General features: G+C 43.0%; 1 long non-coding RNA gene across 1 annotated transcript; it reads right to left on the reverse strand.

The window, feature by feature from the left end:
* Positions 1–6,143: 6,143 nt before the first annotated feature.
* On the reverse strand, positions 6,144–16,262 carry LOC134361275 (uncharacterized). Its single transcript, XR_010021396.1, has 3 exons — positions 16,136–16,262; positions 7,149–7,263; positions 6,144–6,255 (listed from the first exon to the last, which is right to left on the reverse strand). It is a non-coding gene; the product is annotated as an uncharacterized LOC134361275 (long non-coding RNA).
* Between the last annotated feature and the right edge of the window lie 5,076 nt (positions 16,263–21,338).

The raw sequence follows: 21,338 nt of genomic DNA on the forward strand, positions 1-21,338 counted from the left end.
GAGCTGTCTCACAGGCTTCAGCCAGGTGAACTGTGGCAGGTCCTGCAGACAGCCGGGGCCAGCTGCAGGTGCAGGGAGAAGTCTCCGAGGTCTTGCTTACATCTTGGTGTCCATCCCATGAACACTCAGGGCTGCCTGTTCCTGCGATTGAAGTTAGCACCCCACAAGGTGGAAATTATTTATTTGATCTAAACCCCTATGAAGAAAGAAGGTGTCAATGTCCCTCCCATCCCTGACCTCCGCTGTTGCATAGAGGATGATGTGAGTTGCCACCTCCTCGGCTGCGGAACCTTCCAGAATCACAAAGTGCTGCATCACCTTTTAATGCCATCATTCTTTGTTATCCATGGAGGCTGGGGTGCTCAGTCTAGACTAAATCCTTGGATTCCATGCTTGCCCTGTGATGGGGGCATCACAAATATTTGCAGCTCACAGCCAGTCTGTCCCCCTGCTCACCAGACCCAGTCCAGGAATGAGTGACCTCTCTCATTCTTTCCTTTTATTTTTATCCTGAAAGGTACAAGGTTGATCCTGGGTTTATATTTGTTATTTTTCCGTGTATAAAATTGTGACTGTACTCATATTATCCATACAAAATAGTGTTTATAACGTATCTGTTACAGAATAATAATAATGAAATGCTCACCCATGTACTCACCATCACCAAGAAACAGAGCATTGCTCCTCCCTAGACGTTATCGCTACCCTGAATTTTGTGTTAACGGTTTCCTTGGTTTTCTTTAAAGATTTACTACCTATGATGGTCTTGCCTGTTTTTGTTTTTGTTTTCTCCCAATTTTTTTATTGTGATAAAGTACACATCACATAAGATTTACCATCTTGACCATTTTTCAGCACACAGCTCAGTAATGTCTACGCTGTACTCACATTGCTGTGCAATCATCACTGCCACCCATCCCAGACTCTTTCCATCTGAAACATCTTTTTAAAATTAGTTTTCTAACTAGTTGTAGGTGGTGTATACAATGCAATAATTTTGTGTGTGTGTGTGTGTTTATATATTGAGAAAATTACTACACTCTTGATTTTATTAATTTATGGGTAAATTCTTTTGGATTTTTTATGTGTAAATGATCATATCATGTTAACAACATTGGTCTCATTTCTTCCTTTTGATCACTATGCCTTTAATTTATTTTTCTTGTGTTATAACCCTAGCTAGAACCTAGACCACGATGTTGGAAAGAATTGGCTACAGCTAGATGGCCTCTGAACTTAAACATGATGCTTTCAATAGTTCATTATTCTGTATGAAATCATCTATATCTATCTATACGTGTGTGTACACACACGCACGTGCCTCTTTCATTTCTCTATCAAATTAAGGATGTTTCTTTCAATTGCTAGTTTGTAAAGAATTTTTATAATAAATGAATGTTAAATTTTATTGAATAATTTTTTCATCTATTGAAATAATTATGTTTTCCTTTTAAACTGCTAATGTGACGAATTATGTTAACTAATTTTCTAATAATAAGCCAATCTTTCATTATTTGTAAAATAAACATAACTTAATCGTGATGTACTATATTTTTCAATTGTTGCTGAATTCGCTGTGCTAATAATTTTAAAGAATTTTTGGAGTAAAACTGACTTGAAAGTTTTCTTTATTGCACTGTCTTTATCTGATTATCAAGTTTATGCTAACCTAACAGGGTAGGCTGAGGAGTGTTGACTATGTTTCTCCAACTCTGGGTAGAGATTTGGGTAAGCTCCAACTTATCTGTTCTTTGAATGTTTAACAGAATTCAGGTATCCAGAATTGACATCTGGAGCAGATATTTTCTGTATAGGAAAACTTTAAGCTACTATTTAATTTGTTTAATAAGTATAGGACCATTCAAGTTTTCTATTTCTTCTTTAGTCAATTTTGATAAGTTGTACTTTACAGAAATTTGGTGATTTCATTTAAGATTTCTAACATATTGGTACAAAGTCATTTATAATATTCTTATATTATTCATTTAATCTATGAAGCATTTAGAATTATGTCCCTTTTTTATCCTTAATATTGTTTATTTGTCCACTCTTTTATCTTAATCTTGTAAGAGATTTAATGTTTTTATACTTTCAAAGAATAATCTTTTGTCTTTGATTATCCTCCCTTTTTATTTTATTTCATTAATTTCTGTTCTTATCTAAATATCTCATTCCTTTTGCTATCTTTGGGTTTATTCTACTGTTCTTATTCTAACTTCTTAAGTTGGATTCTTAGCTCATTCATTCAGAGCATCTTTAATTTGCTAATACAAGCATTTGAGAATATAAACCATCCTCTAAATGCCACTTTGTTTGGATCTCGCACATCTTGATACAAAATATTTTTGTTAATGCTCAGTTCTAAGAATTTTCTAATTTCAGTTGTGATTTCTTTTTTGGCCTGCTGATTGTTTAAATGTACTATTTTTCCAAAAGTAGTAGCATTTTTCAGTTGTCTTTTTGCTTGTCAACCACTCACTTGTTTAGATTGTGATAAAAGAAGACAGTGTGTGTCCAAGTTGTGGGAGATGCTGTGAGTACTGCCCAGCTTCCTCTTCTAGAAGGAGTACTTACTCCCGCAGCTGCTGGGAGAGCTGCCGGAGGACGTCCCTCAGCTGTCAACTCTCCTTGGAGGTTGCCTGAGCTGCAGAAATTGCCTTGCCCAACCAGCGCTGTGCTTCCTTCAATGGGCAGCCTGCATTCGATGGCTGATCAGTGCAGGACTGTTAAAAGCCTGGCCCCTTACCCCAACTCAGGACAACTCTGAAAGACCATCCCAGCTCCGGAGCTCTCCCTGGAGCTAGCCAAGCCTTCCATTGGTGCTGCACTTCTCCCCCTGCACAGACCTGCTCCCTTCCTGCTTTCCACAGATGCTGATCCCAAGCATGTTCCCTAATAAAATTCCTGCACCCCAATCTCCATCTCGGGGTTGGGCTCCTAGGAGATCTAACCTGCGCCCCTATTCTTTGAAATGTGTTGAGGTTTGCTTTGTAGTCTAGTATGTTTTCTAAATGTTCTATGCATGCTTGAAAAGAATGTGTTTTTCCTAATTTGGGGGTTCCATATGCTACATGTTGATTACATTAAACTGTAATTGTATTTCCCAAATCTTCTCTATGAAGAGTTACTGGCCCAAAAATATTCCATCATGAAGGTGGATATGTCTCTCACCGTTCTTTCCATTTTTGCTTTGCACTCATGTTTTTTTTTTGCAACTATGATGATATTAGTAATACATAAACTGAGAATTTTTGTAGCTTTCTAGTAAATTGAACTTTCCACCATTATCTATTGACCATCTTATCTCTAATAATGCTTTTCTTTCGTAAAGTCTATTTTTATCTTATATTATTACTGCCACAGCAGCTTTCTCTTTGTTAGTATTTGCCTAGTATATTTTTTCTATATTGGACTTTCAACAGTTTGGGGTCCTTATGTTTGAAGCATGCCTCTTGCAAACAAAACATGATCTAGATGTTTTAAAAATTCAGCCTGACAATCACCTCTTAACTGAAGAGTTTAATCCTTCTACATGTATTACTGATAACATATATTTAGATTAATTTCTACAGTCTTATGAATTTTCTGCTCATACTACCTTCCTGCCCACAGCCCCCTTTCTTGCTTTCTTTTCAATCATTCGAGTTTATATCTTCTTTTTTTGTCCCAATTTTTCTTCCTGAATGTTTAGAAGTTATACACTGTGACTAGTTTTTAGTGGTTACCCTAGTTATTTACACTGAGCACATAACTAAGTCTAAACTTAATTAGTATATTTGCCCTCCTCTTAAATAATTGAAAGACTTTGAATATTTGAATTTTGATTGTCCCTCCCAAATTATACAGTATTGTTTAATATTTTAGTGTTAGCCTGTTTTTTTCCTACTGTAAATTAGACATCATTATTGTAGAGTCATACAGGTTATGTTCGTTTATTTTTCCCCCAAATATTTGCCCATGTGTTTGCCCACTTTTCCTTCCTATGTATCTGGCCTTTTCTCTGGAATAATTTTTATTCCATCTGAAGTACATTACATTTAGAATTTTTCTTTAGTGAGGATCCTTTGGTGATAAAATTTCAGTTTTTATTGGTCTGAACATGTCCACTCTCATTCTTGAAGGACACAACAGAGTTCTAAGTTGACACATTTTTTCTCAGCACATTAAAGATATAATTCCACCATCTTCTGGTTTTCATTGATGACAGTGAGAAGTCAGCTGTAAGTCTAATTATTGATCCATTAGAGATACTCTTTTCTTTCTCTGAAGCTTTTAACATCTCTTTTTTTCTCTTATGTTCCACAGATTTACTGTGATGTATCTAGATGTGAATTTCTTTTTATTTACTTTGCTTGGGATCCACTGGGCTTCCTGGATCTGAGGTTTGTTATCTACAACAATTCTGCACAATTGTTAGCCATTATCTATTTGTGTATTGCCTGCTCCCTCATTCTATTAGCTCTTGCTAGAACTCTGAATAGATATACATTAGGCTCTCTCACTATTCTTCTGGATAATTTCTTTGGTTATACTAGTTCACTAATGCTCTTTCTTCAGCTGTGTATAATCTGCTGTTTAATCTGCCCATTGAGTTTCAAATTTCAAGTATTATATTTTTCTTTTTCTTTCTTTCTTTTTTTTTTTTTTTTTTTTTGTGACCGGTAAGGGGATCGCAACCCTTCGCTTGGTGTCGCCCACACCGCGCTCAGCCAGTGAGCGCACCGGCCATCCCTATATAGGATCCGAACCCGCTGCGGGTGCTGCTCTCCCAGCGCCACACTCTCCCGAGTGAGCCATGGGGTCGGCCCATATTTTTCTTTTTTTTAAGTTTTATTTGATTCCTTTCCAAATCTGGCTGTTCTTTAAACTTTCTCGTTTTCTGCTATTTTCAAACTCCTCTCTTATTTCCTTAAAAACATAAAAATATTTATTTTAAATTTGTATTCTGCATATGATAATTTCAAACCTGAAAGCTCTGAGGATCTATTTCTACTGTCTCTTGTTTCTGCTGGTTCTGTTTCTTTCCTTGTGAAGTTTATTACTTTTCACTGTGAGCTACTCATTTTCTTTGGAACTTTATTTGCAGACATCCTATAAGGCCGATATTGTAATTGAATTCCTCAAGGGAGGTTTAGGGTTTGCTTCTGCCACTTGACTAGGGACACTATCAAGCAGAGGCCACATTAAATTAAATTCTTGATTTGAGTTTTCTTTTCTTTCTTTCTTTCTTTATTTATATTTTTTTTGGTGGTTGGCCCATGTGGGGATCTGAACCCTTGACCTTGGTGTTACAACACCATGCTCTAGCCAGCTGAGCCAACCAGCCAGCCCCTTGAGTTTTCTTGAAGCACATAAATAGCACGAATTCAAAGTGAAAATCATGTGACGGCCAGCTCTGATCACAGGTTCTCAGTGGAGGTATTTTTCTCTCAACCCAGTGTCAAGGTCAGGGCAGGCAGGTTTCCTTTCTGTTTTCTTCCACAGAGTGAGATTTACTTTTCAATCTTTCTGACACTCTGGACATAGACCTTTTGGAGTCTAGCTTTGAAGGGGTCTCCTATTACATCTCCCCTTGGGTGAAGACCAGACTGTATCTCCTGCTCCTTGCATCTCACAGCTATCAAAACAGAGGCTTCAAGGCTCCTACCTACACTTGATCTTGGAGATCCATCATTTTCTTTTCATGCCAACTCAGCAATGTATTTTTTAAAAAAGATTAAAAAATATTTTATCCAGCATTTTAGTTATAATAAAGGGGGTAATTAAAGGTATCTAATCTGGCAGACTGCAAAAACAGAAGTCCTCTCTAAGAAGTTTCCAGAGCTTGCTTTGGCCTTTACCCGTTCTTCACTTTGAACACGCACAACATCATACTATATTTATCTGTGGGCAGTTGTGGTTATTTTTCTCTCCACATGGGCTTCTCAAGGGCCAGGAGGGAGGGAAAGTTCATTGTTCTCAATCTTGATATGGTCAAAGAACAATGAAGGCACTTGAGAAACGTATGAAGAAAAGTTGAAAAATTGAATGAATGAACGATTCCTCATTGTAACAGCTAACCCACGTCATCTGCAACGTCCCAGATTCAAGTACAGCCAGTGCCCCAGGCTTGTCTTATGATCCCTCCTCGTGTGCAGGGGAGAAAGGACAGCATTTGTGCAGGTATTTGCACACCTCCCACTGTGAGTCACGGCTGGCCTTCTGTAACGAGGACATTTCAACCAGGATATGGTCACAGACAGCTTCAAAACTAACCTGTAAAAAAAAAGTTTTAAAGCCACAAAATGAAAATACTTCTTGCCGGTTGGAATCACACCAACCAAATTTGGGGCCTGTGGGTCTTAACAGCCCTAACCAGAAGGCCCAACTGACGGGCGTCAAGAGCCAGGCAGAGAACAAGCGGGTGACTCAACCCTCATCTTTCTTAAAATGGAACCATGCCTGGTACCTAAATATACACAGGTCTTTCAAAACCTTGCTCCTTCTCCCACCTACCTACCTTCACACTTCTGACTCAAGGGGGAAAAATAACCCACCAGCAATTCATCTTCTTTAGGGGCTGCTGGCAAGCTTATAATTTTTTTTCACAGCTGAGTTATTTCTGATGTCGGTCCTGGCAAAAAGAAGCACAGAACAACAGTGGCTGGGAGACGCTTGGAAGCTGGGCCAAGCCAAACAGTGTCTAAAAGTCTACAGCTGAGCCGCCAGCCTGCAGAAGTGTGTTTTAACTTTGCAAAGAACTCCTTAAAACACTCCTGCTGTAAAGCCAGTTGAGAACAAGGGTCAGAAAGGAAACTCTTATGAGTTATAATGCGAGTCTCAGCCCTGAACATGCGGCCTCACTCACCCCTTCTGAGGGTGTGGGAAAAATCACAGGACACTGGAGCTAAGCAGGCCCCGGAGACCCCTGGTGACTGCAAAGTCAGAGGTGAAAGGCAGGCTCGTGAGTTGGACAAAAGTGGGTTTGAGGCCGTCCCCTCCTCTTCTCGGCTGTGTGACCCTAAGCAAGTCGTTTGGCCTGAGCCTCTATTTCCTGAGCCATAAAAGACCGCTGATGCCAATAAACCCCGTCAGAAGGCTGGCATAACAATCAAGTAAAATGCCATAATTCGTATAATCACCGTGCTTAGCAAGTTTCTAGTGCTTACCAAGGGCTCATCATGACAAATGCCACATTTTACATTTGTATCGACACATATGAGATGATGACGGTGATGATGATGATGGCGAAGAAGGAAAAAGGAGGAGGAGAAGAAATTGAACCTGAGAGAGAAAAAGACATATTTAAAATCATTTTTTAAAAACTGGTCCATGGCAGAAGCAGGATTCCAGCCTAGCTCTCCTGACTTCCAGCCCTGGATTCTTCTACCACGGCCTGTTCCAAACACTGCAGCCAGACTCTTACTATGACCCCTGACGACCGACATCCCTAGAGTAGTTAGTGCTCCCCCAGGCTCCCCCACACATCTTCTTGCTTCTGCTTCATATCAACTTTGTGAGAGAATCTGGGTATACCCATCTTGCAGATAAGGACACTGAGAGGCAGAGAAATAAAACGACTTGTCGAATTCTTGCAAGTCAGTAGCAGAACTGAGATCTGAATTCAGATATCCTGGCTTGAGATCTGCCTCCCTATGAGAAAGTTTTCTCTTCTAAAATATCGGATTACTCTTTACTGAGGCCAGGTCCTGTGCTCGCTCAGGGGATTCGGAGACGAATTGGAACCACTCCTGGTCCTGATGACATTCACAGGTTAATGGACCAGACAGACATTAAAAGAAATAAACAGGGGCTTTCTAGAGAGATGACAGATTCAACACCTGCATCGACTTTTTCTCCCTCCCCAAACTCTATTAAAAGGGTAGTAAAGAAGCGTCTTCAAAAGCCAGAAACTCAGAGGCACGGAGAGGGTGGGAGAGGAGGGAGCGGCGACCAAATTTAGGACACTGAGGAGCAGATGGACTAATTTTGCAGGTGAGGAAGCCACTGCTAAGTTGATGAGGAGGTCAGTCAAGAACCCACTCTTCTCACACTACAAATCCCCAAAAGATTGGGGGTCTGGGGAAGCAAACGGGGCTTGGCTAAGATGAGGGGCAGCCAAGCGACACCCCGCACCACCACTCCCTGGCAGAAGCCTGGAGGTTGACAGTGGAGGGGGTGAGGCAGAGGCCCTCTGGACGGGCATACATGGGCTACTGAGGATCCTAGGATCTTCCTCCTGTCCACATCCTAGAACACTAGCAGCCAGGCTTTCACCTTCCAGGCAAGAGATTGGAAGAGCTCTCTCCAGGGAAGCACCGGCCCAAGGGAAAAGATCTTTACGTACAAACATTAGTATTTCCTCAACTAATCATCCCAGCCAGCTGACTCCCAGAGAAGCTCCTATCACCAGGCCTCACCCAAACATTCAGAAAGACCCATCAGGTCTCAGTCTCCATGGACAGGCAACCAAGAATTGTCAGACATGGGAGAAGAGCAGCATGCGTGAAACAAACAATCAGACAAAGGCCCCTTGGAGGAAACAGAGACTTTCTGGGGCGAGGAAAACTTCAAGGAAAAAAAAGCTGTCCTTGGGGCTGACCCCGTGGCGCACTCGGGAGAGTGCGGTGCTGGGAGTGCAGCAGTGCTCCCGCCGCGGGTTCAGATCCTACATAAGGATAGCCAGTGCGCTCAGTGGCTGAGCACAGTGCGGCCAGTCACAAAATGACAAAAAAAAAAAAAAAAAAAAAAATGCTGTCCTTGATATCCTTAGAGAAAGAAGAGAAGATATTGTACCCATGAAGCAAAAACAGGATACTACAAAAAATGAACAGACTGAGAATTTTAAGAGAGCTCTTGGAAAACAAAATAACAGAGATTTTAAATACTCAATAGAAGAGCTGGAATATAAATTAAGGAAACATAATAGAAAGGAGAGCAAAAGGACAGAGATGGAAAATAGGAGGTGTGATGATTAATTTTATATATCAACTTGACTGGATCATGGGGTGCCCAGATATTTGGCTAAATATTATCTCAGAGTGTGTCAGTGAGGGTGAAATTAGCATTTGAATGGGCAGACTGAGTAAAGCAGGTGGTCCTCCCCAGTGTGGGTGGGTGTCATCCAATCCTCCAGGGTATGAATAGAACACAAAGGTGAAGGGAGGGCAAATTTGCTCTCTCTGCCTGACTGCTTGAGCTGGAACATTGATTTTCCCCTGCCCTCAGACTGGGACTTACGCCATCAGCCCTCAGGTTCTCAGACCTACACCACCGGCAACCTGGGTCTCCAGCAAATAGATTGCAGGTTGTGGGCCTTCGCAGCCTCCATAATCACATAAGCCAATTCTCTATATATACATAAAGAATTATATATATAAACATACATATAATAACCTATTGATTCTGTTTCTCTGGAGAGCCCTGACTAATATAGGAGGGAAAACAAAAACAAAAACAATGGAGCAGTCCAAGAGGTCTGGCATCCAATTAATAGAAGTTCCAGAAAGAAAGACCAAAGAAAGTGGAGGGAAGGTATTCACCAACAATTTTGGATATTTTTCAAAACAAAAAGACCTAAATTTATAGATTGCAAGGATCACCAAGAACCCCTCCAGGCAGTGCATAAAAAGAGTCCTATACCAGGGCACCTCATCATGAGTTTCTGGGACAAAAAGAAGATCCCACAAGCTTCCAGAGAAAAGGAAGTGTCACACATAAGGGTCAAGGATAGCTCTGGACTTTTTGACGGTAACACTGGCAGCTGGCAGGCGCAGGGGCAATGCCCGCAAAATGCTCGAGGAAAAGCATCTCCAACCTAGATTTCTTTACCCAGCCAAGCTATCAATCAAATGTGAGAATAGAGTGAAGATATTTTTAAATATCCGAGGTCTTGAAACACAGTTGGTCTTCATTATTCTCGGATTTCATATTTGCAAATTCACCTACTTGCTAAAATTTATTTGTAACCCCCAAGTCAACACTTGCACGAAGTCACTGGAAGACATGCACACGGCAGCAAAATATTTGAGTCTCTTGACATGCACATTCCCAGCTGAGGTCAAACAAAGCTATGCTCCGTCTTACTGTAGAAGCACATATTGTAGACAAGTGTCCTTTTCAAGGTCTGTTTAGTGCCCCGTTTTTCACCTTTTTTGTGCTTTTTCTTGGCAATTTCCTTCTTTAAAATGACGCCCAAGCACAGTGCAGGGCAACTGTCCAGAGTTCCCAAGCTAAAGCAGGCTGTGCTGTGCTGTATGGAGACAATGCGTGCTCTCTCAATAGAGAAGCTTCGTTCAGGCGTGAGCGGTGAGCTGTTGGTCATGAGCTCCATGTTCATGAGTCAGCACTACAGATTAAAGAAGGCGTCTTTAAGCAGAAACACACATAAAACAAGGTCATGTATTGATTGGTTGTTGAAAATATTCTGACCACAAACTCGTAGGACCCTAACCCTGTGTACTTCCCCTCAGAGCAATGGCTCAGGATGGGCTGATTCAGTGCTCTCAGTGACTTTACGGAACGAAACTGCCATGAATGAGAATCCAGTACATTGCCCTTACACCCTTTCTCAGGAGGTTTCTAGAGAAGATTCTTCACCAGAATGAGACGATAGATCAAAAAAGAGGAAAACATGAAACACAGGAAACAGGAGAAAGGCAAAGAGATCCCCAGGCCTCTGGGGAAGGGAGCCCCCAGGATGGCAGCTGGGCCCTGGGGTCTGGGGAACAGGCATGGGCTCCTGCAGGCTGACACGAGCGGAGAAGACCTGGTGCATCTGGAGTCCTGCAAGGAAAGTTTGGGATTGAATTAGTGACAATTGTGTAGAAAACTATGCAAAGGAGAGACAAGACTAGTTGAGGACGGGGTACCACCATGCAGGGACGGGTGACAGAGATGGAGGCTTTTCCTTATCCTCACACTGGTCCAGCACTTTCTCTGTTGGGTGCTGGGTTTTACATGAATTGACTCATTTAAAGCTACAGCCCATTGGGCCGAGCCCGTGGCGCACTCGGTAGAGTGCTGCGCTGGGAGCGCGGCGACGCTCCCACCGCGGGTTCGGATCCTATATAAGAATGACCAGTGCACTCACTGGCTGAGTGCCGGTCACGAAAAAATGACAAAAAAAAAAAAATAATAATAATAATAATAATAATAAAGCTACAGCCCATCAAGGCTGGGTAGACAGCTCTCAAACACGAGGGTGGATAATTAGTCCAGGACCACACAGCTAATAAGTGGCAAAGGAGGTTTGGAACCCAGGAAGGTGGCTCCAGTCTCCTTGCCCTTAATCACTGAAAACAGAGGTGACCACCAGTCTAAGACTGCAAGCACAGGTCTGAGGACATGGGAAGGAGCATGTGGTGACAGAGGGCCAGGAACTGGAGAGATCCTCACCTTTCAGAATGAGGTCACTCGGTAAGGCTGACAACTAAAACAAATCCAGATGCAGTCTCAGAGGCACTTTATTTGACAACACAGAGGTAAAAACCAAAATAATTAGTTAAAGGGGGTGAAATAGTTGCCTCTGGGGAGGGCACATAGGACAGGTGGGGGACCGGGACAGGGAGATGCTGTTTTTCTTAACAGACCTTACGGAATTATTTGCCTGTATATGTTTGATAAAAATAAAAAGTAAAAGTAAAGAAAAGAAGTAAGCAATGTTCCCTAATCCTAGATGGAGCCCGCAAGCCAGAACTGTCAGGGCAGGGCCAGGGGTGCAGGAGCCATCGCGTTTCTTGTTTGCTCTTGAGACTCCGCCTTTGACCTGACAGACACAAACCCTGGCCCTCCAGCATCACATGACCTATGGCCCCAGATTGGCTGGAGATCCCAGCAGGGAATTGCCTGCGGAGGACCCCATCTGCACTGACCTTTCTGCTCATTCTGGGGCTGCTGGTCTTGACCTATTGATGTCAACTGCAAATGAGGGATCATCCCAGGGCTGCTCTGCCGGCCCCTCATCCCAGACCGGTGCTCCGAGGGCTGTTACCTCGCACACTAATGACACAGGCACCGACACATCAGGCCCTCAAGAGACATCCCCAGCACCTGAGGTCACAGAGACAAAGTAGAATCCATGGGGGGCGGGACACTAATTCCATCTCAAATCACACGTTGGTGCCCCCACTTCAGTCCAGATGGGACTCCCTGCCCCTTTCTCCTGATGCCCCGCACTCTGACCCACAGTTGTGGGTGACAGCTTTTACTTAAGAGTCACAGGTGACAACCCCCAGAGCACATCATCTGAGACTGAGTATTAGACGCCATTACATACACATCAACCCCCTCTCTTCCCTCTTCATGTCAAACAACAATCAAAGTTGCTGCAGAATAGAGACAATTTCCTTCCTATGGGAATCTCAGATCCTAAAAAGCACACTTTTCCCCCTCACAGCTATGATGACTGTGTGTCATCTAGTCTGTCCCCCACCCTTCTTTTAGCTCGAGCAGACGCTCAGCCAGAGGAATTAATACTTCCTCGCCTGCTGAAGTGAACAGGGTTCTTGTGAGGGCCAAATGAATCACGCAGGCCAGGGTATTTGGGGAAATAAAAGAGTGAGAAATCCAAAGAATATTTTGAGAAATGCAAGCAATCAGCCCTCTCAGATGTTAAAATAGATGATTAAGTCCCTGATTAAACAGCAGAGCAGGCATGAATGGAACCCAATGGAGAGCAGAGAAACTTTCTCATGTATAAAAAAGAATTGAACATGTGACAAAGTTGTCTTCAGTAGATAAAGAACAACAGAAGGAGTAGCAAATAAAAAATCAACTTGGATGCATTCTTCACACCTTTCACGTATGCTGAAAAAAGAAACTATTTATAAAGCAGAGAAAATCCGAGAAAGACTGGCCAAGTATATAAGTGAATATTGACCAGATCACTGGAGAAATGGGAACTTTCCAAGCTTTAAAGTCATCGAGGAGATTTTTTTTAAAGAGAAAGGAAAGCTGATTTGACTGTACAAAAACAAAAAATCTTCTTTACCACAGAAAAAAATTAACAGGATGGAAAACAGATGGACAACCCAACGGAAAGCAAAGGGTTAATATCAATAATCTATGAAAATCCGATACTCACTGGTAAGAAAAGCCTTAAACTAACAAGGCTTTTATTTTCTTCTATTTTTTGGAACTTGAAAAAATGATACCAAATTTCATCTGGAAAGATAAACATGTGAGACCAGCCAGGGAAATTCCAAGGAAAAACAAAAGTAATGAAGGAAGGCTGGCTTTACCAGATGTTAAAACATATTATGAAAGTACATTAATTCTTAAAGTTTAGTACTGGAAAAGAAATAGACAGCTCAACCCAGACCAGAGTGCGGAAATGGATGGGAACATATGTGGGAATTCAGGATGTGAATAAAAGAGGCGTTTCATATCAGAGGAAAAAGATGCATTGTTTGAAGCACAGAGCTGAGATAACTGGGTAGTCAGCCATCTGGAAAAAATAAAGTTGGATCCCTACCTCACCCCTTATACCTATATAAATTCCAGATGGACCCAAAATGTAAACAAAAAAATTGAACTGTAAAAATTCTGAAAGAAAACATGGGTGAACTTACTTATAGTCTTGGAAAGATTTTTCCAAGCAGGATACAGAACCCAGAAGTCAAAATAAAATTCACTGGGGAAAATAAATAAGTGATAAATCTAAAGAAAATTTTGAAAAAGGTGAGGAATAAGTCTTCTCTTATATTAAAATACATGATTAATAGAGAGCACAGAAAGAGGCTTTCCTACATAAAATAACTCAGTAAATGGTAACAATAAATAAGGGGAAGAAAGTTGAATCAATGGAGTTGGGACACCACGTAAGGAAAAATATGTTTAAATCAATTTTCACATATACATATACTGAAGAATAAATTATTTATAAGGCAAATAAAATCCTAGAAAGATTGGCCAGGTGATAAGGTAATGTTGACCAGATCCCTGGAGGAAAAGACACTTCTAAGCTTTTTAAAAGTCTGGGTCAAAAGAAAAGTATAAAGACAAAAGCTAAAGAAGGACTGACATCTCGTAGGATTAATTGCTTTAATTTAGAAAGTGCCCATACAAGTGAGTGCAAAAAAGCCTTGTAACCTAACTGAATATTTGACAAAAGCTGTATATGAAAAGGAAGTGCCCAGAAAAAAATTAAAATGAACAATAACCGTATGAAAAATATTCAACCTCACTCATATTTAAGAAATGTAAGTTTAAAAGATAAGATGCCCATTATTACCTATCAAATGAGCCGAGATTTTTAATTTTGAAAATATCACGCGTGTACGGAGACGCAGCCGTTCCCAAACACTGTTAGTGTGGGTGTGAACCGGTCCGCCCCGCTCCGTGTAATGTCTGTGTGATTCTCGATAAGTGCATGGCCAGTCCCCGTTCACAGACATTCTGCGGAGATATTTTTCTAGTTTTAGTGTGAAAACCAGTACTGTGATGAATGTCCTTGAACGTGTATTTTCGTATACATATGTAAATATGTTTGTATGAAAAATTCTTGGCCATGAAATGGCTCTGTGAATGGGCCTTTGCATTAAAAATTGTGTTGGATAAGTCCAAACTGCCTTCCCACAAACTTGCAGCAATTTACACTCCGACCAGTCATCTGTGAGAACACCTGTGCCCTGTACCTCCTTCAGCACCAGAGTTATAACATTAATACTGTTTTAATTGTTAAGTATGTAAAAAAAAAAAAAAAAGAACAGGGTAGGGGCGGGGATAGGAACCAACAGGAGCTACAAATTGTGGCACAAATGTAAGAAATCTTTCTCCGTTCTGCCTTTGCCATTTACTTGCCATGAGATCCTCAGCATAACGCCTCTCTGCTCTGGTCCTGTTTCCCCACCTATATAACGAGGGGAGTGAAATAGATTGGTACTTCTCAAACCTACTCACCAAATGACACAGACGAGTGAATCGCTCTTTCCTCTGAGTGTCTGCAGAGACAGGGATGTGTGGGAGGTAATCCCAGCCAACTCTTCCCTTCCACACACCAGAGAGACAGCCGCACTAGGGGCTCCGCTTAAAGCAGACAGGGCTCAGGCCTCATTCCCCAGCTGTAGCCCAGGAAAGAGTGGAAGCCAATGTCTACTCTGTTCGAGAGGCTGTTGTTTTTTCCTGCCGTGAAACAGGTTGGACCCCAGGGCTGCCTTTCCTGGTGTCTTGGGTGTGGGCCATTCAGCATTGATCTGGTCATAAACTTGATCTTGGTCAAAAACCGTCAGTGGCTCCCAATTGCTACACCTCCTGATTGATTCTGACCTTGAGGCTCCAGATTCTAGTTCCAGCCTCCTTCTATGGTTTGGCCAGACACACAGTCTCCATTTCCCACAAACTGAGCTTTGAAAGTACACTTTATCTGGGGGCTTTCTTTCCCTCAGTCCTTTGTTCACCTGCAATGTCCTCCCTTCTGTCTCTGTTAACTTCCTTTGCCACAATTGTGTGCACCCTTGCATAAGAATCTATGGTGTGTAATCTGATGTGGAAATCAAAGGGCCTAGGCTCATAACAGGGAAAATCTATAAGTTTTCTGACTTGGTGAATCTTAGAGAATCTAAGGGGAAAAAAGCTTGTATATTCAAAATAGTGCACAGTATAACTACAGTTGAGTTTGGGTGTGTATATATGTGCAGGGAAAAAGACTGGAAGGAAATATATTAAACCTGATTGCTCTTATCTTTGAGTATCTTCATAATAACAATAACAGTCACAGTGGTGATGACGACAGCTTACAGCGTTGGGCACTCCATGCCAAGCACCACACTCAACATTTGACATGTCCTTTTTATTCATTTTTATATTTCTCAAGTTCTCTGCAATTTTTATGTATGACTTTTATAACCAGAAAAATAAGTGCTGTTTTCTAGCATACTGTAGTTAAATCATGACAGGGAATGATTTTCATGTAATTAAAGGCAGTTTCTGGACACAGACAGCTGAGGTCAGACTCCCCCCACCCACCTTCCAGATGGAGCTCCCAAGTTTCTTGACCCCCTCATGTCCTGCTCAATCCCCCTACCCCTACAGCCCCCCTAAAAAGGCCCACCAGCTGCACCCCCACTGCACATCCTGAGAGGAACAGAGCTAGAACCCCATATCCCAGGAGTCCCCTCCCCTGGCCTGCCTGAACTGCCCAAGCTTCCACAGCTACCTGGCAGGAGGGTGGTGGTGAAGAGCTGTCTCTGGCAGTCAGACAAGCCAGGACCCTGCTGTATGTCCCTGTGTGAACTTGGCCAAATGACGCCTTCCTCTGTGCCTCAGTTTCCCCATCTTGTAAAATGGCCATCATAGCAGTGCCCACCTCCTTGGTAGACCTGTGTGAGAATGAAATGGGATGAGTTAAGAAAAATGCTGAATCTAAGTCCCGGCACAGGGTAAGCACTCCATAAATAGGTGCTCTCATCACCATGATTATTATTATTTGTTACTAATTTGTTGAGGGATGCTCAAAGGCAGACAGACAGTCCCCTCAAATAAGTACTTACGAAGAAGTCCTCTGGACCGAGGCCCAGAAAACCAGAATTTTAAAAGGATAAGTAGTCTCCGAGAGCTGGACAAGTCTGGGCAGCTGGAGGGGAAAGGGTAACTGGACTGCAGAGAGAGGTCTAAGCCCTGGACAATGGGCACCGCCTGAACTAACCAGGGCCGCTTCTTTGAGTCGTGAGAAGAGCTATTTTCTTGTTTAAAGCCTTAAAGAGCTATTAAGTTGGGCAAATCACTGGTAAAACAGCTGGAAACCTAAGTAGCAATTTAAACAGCCCATTGCCCTTCCATCCCGGTGACACAGAATGTGAGCCGCCAAGGCAGGCCGTTTATGGGTCTGACATTGTCAGGCCTAAGAGGATTGAGTGGGGACCCTTCCCCAGGCTCTGAATGCAGCCAGAGCTTTATTTAGCAAATCCACAGTTTCTACCCCGCCCCCTCCTCTTTTTTTTTTTTAAGTGAGCAGACCGAACTCTGATTTTCCCTCTGTTCTCTCCCCAGCCCCCTTGAATCAGCCCATTCTTTCATTATGTGGAACTAATGAAGGCCTCGCAGAGTCCCTGCTCAGGAACAGGGCCTTTAAATAAAACATGTTTCATTGATCAACTTCAAAAAGTCTTTGGTGGGGTTGGAGGTGGGAGAGGGAGGAGGCAGTCGGGGTGGGGTGGAGTGGGGGAGGGTCTCCTGGCCCCTGGGAGGAAGACCATGGGGAAGTCTGCGACCGGCGAGTGACAGCCCAGGGAGGAGGGGGCGGCGCATAATGTCTGTTTCTGTCCCCAAGATCCAATCCATTTGTTTGTTTTGTGGGCCAGCGATTCTGCAGGCGCCAGGGCCGCCTGCCTGAGGCCCCACCATTCACCCGCAGTGAACAGAAAGGAGGGCTGGATTGCTTTAAGTTTTTTATTTTATTTTTTCTTAATCTCCCCACAAATAAAAATTTTGGCCAAACAACCAGAGCTCTGGCCTTGGAGCAGTCCCCCAGGAAATGTGGTTGCCAGCTCTAAGCTTCCCTAACATCCATTCCAGCAACCTCCCCTGGGGCGCACAGTCTGAGAGGGGAGGCACCGCAGTGCAAGGACAGTGGAATCCCTGCCTTCAATAAATATGAGTATTTAGCGAGCACCTACTATGTGCCAGGTGCCTCTCTGGATTAGCTTTATTTTTATGGGTTTTTAAAATTGTTTTAATTGCAAAAGCAGTTGACTATTGATTGCAAAACAATTCCGTGACACACTATGGCTACACACAGAAAAGTCGAAGTCCACTAGGGACCTCTCAATTCCACCCCTGGAAGGAAACCACTGTTAACATTCGGAGGTGTTGCTTTTTGAGACTTTCTTTACACAAATACACACACACACACACACACACACACACATATACACACATACACAAGCAGACATGGTTTTCTAGTTTGTTGTGGGTTTGAAAACACAGGATCACAGATCTTGTTTTAAAACTTGTTTTTGCCACAATGTAGAAGGAACATTTTTTTCAAGACACTCCTTATTTGCTGCATATTCGTATTCTATTGTGTTTATGCCATAATTTACTCGGCCATTCCCCTACTGGAGGATACTTAGGCTGTTTTCAAGTTTTCCTTGTTGTCAGTGATAGTATCCCAAACACCCTTGAATGGATATCTCTGTTCATGGGCAAGTATTTCTGTAGAGATTCCTGGATGGGAAATTGTTGACTCAAAGTTAGTTGCATTTTATTTTATTTTTATTTTTCCTTTTTATACAATATGTAGCATACGGTGCATTATGCATTCATCTTAAGTGCTCAGCTCAATAGCTTTTACACATGTATATAACTGTGTAATCCCACCCAGACCAAGATACAGAACACTTTCAGCACCCTAAGAAGGCTCCTTCATGTGTCCTCCACAACAACCCCCTCCCTAGAGGTAAGAAGGAGAAGTTTAAATTTTGATAGATAAGCCCTGTATAAAATCTGTTCCAATTTACCTCCCACCAACAGTGCCCAAGACTGCCCATCTCCCAACAACCTCGCCAGCACTGGATGTTTCTGATCTTTGTTTTTTTCTGCCAGTCCCACAGGGGAAATATGACTTAGTTGACCCCTTGGATGGGAGTGAAGCTAAGCTTTTTTTCCCAACAATACTCTGCCTTTCAGTATTTCCTCCTTTGCAAATTTCCAATGCACATCTTTTGTCCATATACTCTAGTCCCTTAAGAATTAATTATCTGGTCCCCTGAAGCTTGGGATTGGTCTGAGCCCCTTTCCCTCCACATTCTCTAATTCCTCTTCCCTAATACTTCCAAACTCCTCACCTTGTTAGTTAAAGAAGAATTTAAATATCCTCCTTTGTTTGCTTTTGTGTACCCATCTTCCTGGTATTTTTACCCTGGAACACCTGGGACAAGTCACTTAACCTCTCTTAGCCTCAGTTTCTCCATCCGTAAAATGGGGAGAGTCACACTTTCATGGCAAAGATGTTTTGGGAACAAGGCGAGATTGTAAACAGCCAGCTCATATTAAGAATTTATTCTCTCAGCCTTTTCTCAGGTTCCAAAATGAGGAGCTCCCCAGAACTGGATTCTTGTAGCTGAAAGGCAAGGGAAGACTAGGGATTTAGAGGCTCCAGGTCCACAGTGGTGAGGCCCCCAAGGTTTAATTTAAAGCAGTTTTTCTCAAATGCTGGGATCAGAAGGGTCTAGACTGTTCCTCAAAGAGTGTTCCAAAGAATCTTAATAGATGCTGCATGATTAAAATTAAAAGGATGTGGGTGTGGCCAAGCCAGCATGGGATACACTGGGCCAAGAAAACATATGGATGCCTCTGCTGCAGGATCTCCCAGGACCCTCAACGTGCCCACAGCTAGGTCGACTTCCCAAGAGGCAGGGTGCACGTGAGGTAGTTCCCTAGTGGATTTGACCGTGAACTCCCAGAGCAGCAGGAGAAGTACCTTAGGTTTCTGCTCTCAGAAAGCCACCTATGAAAAAGACTTGGGGTAGAGTTAAACAAATGCCTTAACCCTATTTGCAGCCTCCCTACCTAGACCAGAGGGATCTTTCTAGAACACAAATCTGTCATGTCATTCTCTTGCCCCAAGCCCTCCTGTAGCCACTGCCAGGATAGAGTTGGAGCTCCCTGCTCCATGTCCACAGCTGTGCCTTCAGAACCACCAAACTATCTGCAGCTACCTCTGCTTCCCAAGACGTTTCACGCCTCTTCTTCCTCCACTTGGAATGCTCTTAGTCCCCAAGCTACCTGTTGAACTCCTACTTTTATCCTACAAAATCCTACTTACATCTTCTGTAAAACTTTACCCTCACACGCATGCTCCTCTTCCCCCTGCCAGGCCTGTTGAGTTGATGCCTCCCTTTTTATCACAAAACTTTATGTTGTACAGTCCTCAACCCAGCCTCTGTCTCTCTGAGAGATCACTATCTGCTCATTTCTATGCCTCACTAGACTCTGGGCTCCTGGAGGGCAGAAACTGTACCCAGAACAGTACTTGGCATAAAGTGGGTCAATTGTTTGTTGAATGACTCAATGAATGTCACTCTAACAAAATGTTACCCAAACAAAAGCGCAGTGGTTTGATGACAGTTGCTTTCTTCTCACTGAATTCTATGGAATTAATTATCCAGGCACAGAAACCCAAAAAGAAAGTGAAAGCCCAGTCATTGGCTTGGCAGGGAAGGCACTGCCAAAAATGCCACTGTCCCTCAGGTTCACATGAGGTAATGTCCTCTCAAGTCCTTCCTGGACAGTTCATGGTGGCAGAGCACAGAATCCCTTTCCCTATCACCCATAACTTTGGGGGTATGACATTCTCCCTGCCTTTCAAGGCCTAGTGACAATGCCACCTCCTCCAAGAAGCCCTCCTGGAAGTATACAGCAAGTGCTCAGCCGAAGTTTCCTTTCTTCCTTCTTTTCTCCTAGAGCACAGCATCTGCTGTGCCTGCAGCCTGGCCTCCAATGCCCCTTCTGGCCATGGCACCCCTTTTGGAAATTCCCCAATGCCCCACAGCCTATAGTCTGGTGGGCTCACTGGGCAAGCCCTCCAAACCACCCTGACCAGTGTCACTCACTAAACTTTCTCCTGGGAACTTGAATATTGACTCAAGGCCAGAGACTCATTGGAGCTGACTCATCCTGGCCCCTAGTCCCTGCTGCCTGAATCTCCAAGCTGTCTTGGTCCTGTCCCTTCTGAGACTCAGGTTTTAGGTTGTACTTTATTAAATGAGGTGCCCACCTCCTTCCGATCTTGTGTTGCTTCAGTATTCACAGCCACAATCAGCGGCCTCTAAGCCACGTGCCAAAACCCACCCAAGCCGGCACTCCCTACACTTCTTTACATGTATATCTTGATACTTACTCTATCCTGTCTTAAATTTATATCAGTATTTATTGAGTACCAGCTGTATGCCAGCCACCATGACTGAGACTCTACATGTGTCATCTCATCTCTCTCACTGAGCCCCAGTGATGAGTTTTTTATTCTCATTTTACATATGAGGAAACCAAAGCTCAGAGAGGCAAAGCACCTTCTCTGAGGACACACAGCTGAGGGTGCACAGCTGGCTAAGCAGTTGTGTCCACTCAGGTCCAAAACCAATTCATGTGGTCAGTAGCGGCAGACTTGCAGTGTAGCAAAGAGAAACAAAGGCAGATTTGGGAGCATGCCCCTCTGGCTGGAATCTTGGCTGCCTCCTGCAGAATTCATTGTGTCAGAGTCTCCCTCTCTAGCCTTGAGCTTGGCATGGGTGGGGGCTGGGTCTCTTCCTGTTTCCCTAGCATCTGGTACAGGGCCGGGCATGGAGTCATTGCTTAGTAAATTTCTTTCTAAATGAAATGAATTCTCCTGCGTCTTACTGGACACTCTCACAACAACTAAA

This window comes from Cynocephalus volans, chromosome 12 (genome assembly GCF_027409185.1).
Source record: "Cynocephalus volans isolate mCynVol1 chromosome 12, mCynVol1.pri, whole genome shotgun sequence".
Classification (NCBI taxonomy): Eukaryota; Metazoa; Chordata; class Mammalia; order Dermoptera; family Cynocephalidae; genus Cynocephalus; species Cynocephalus volans.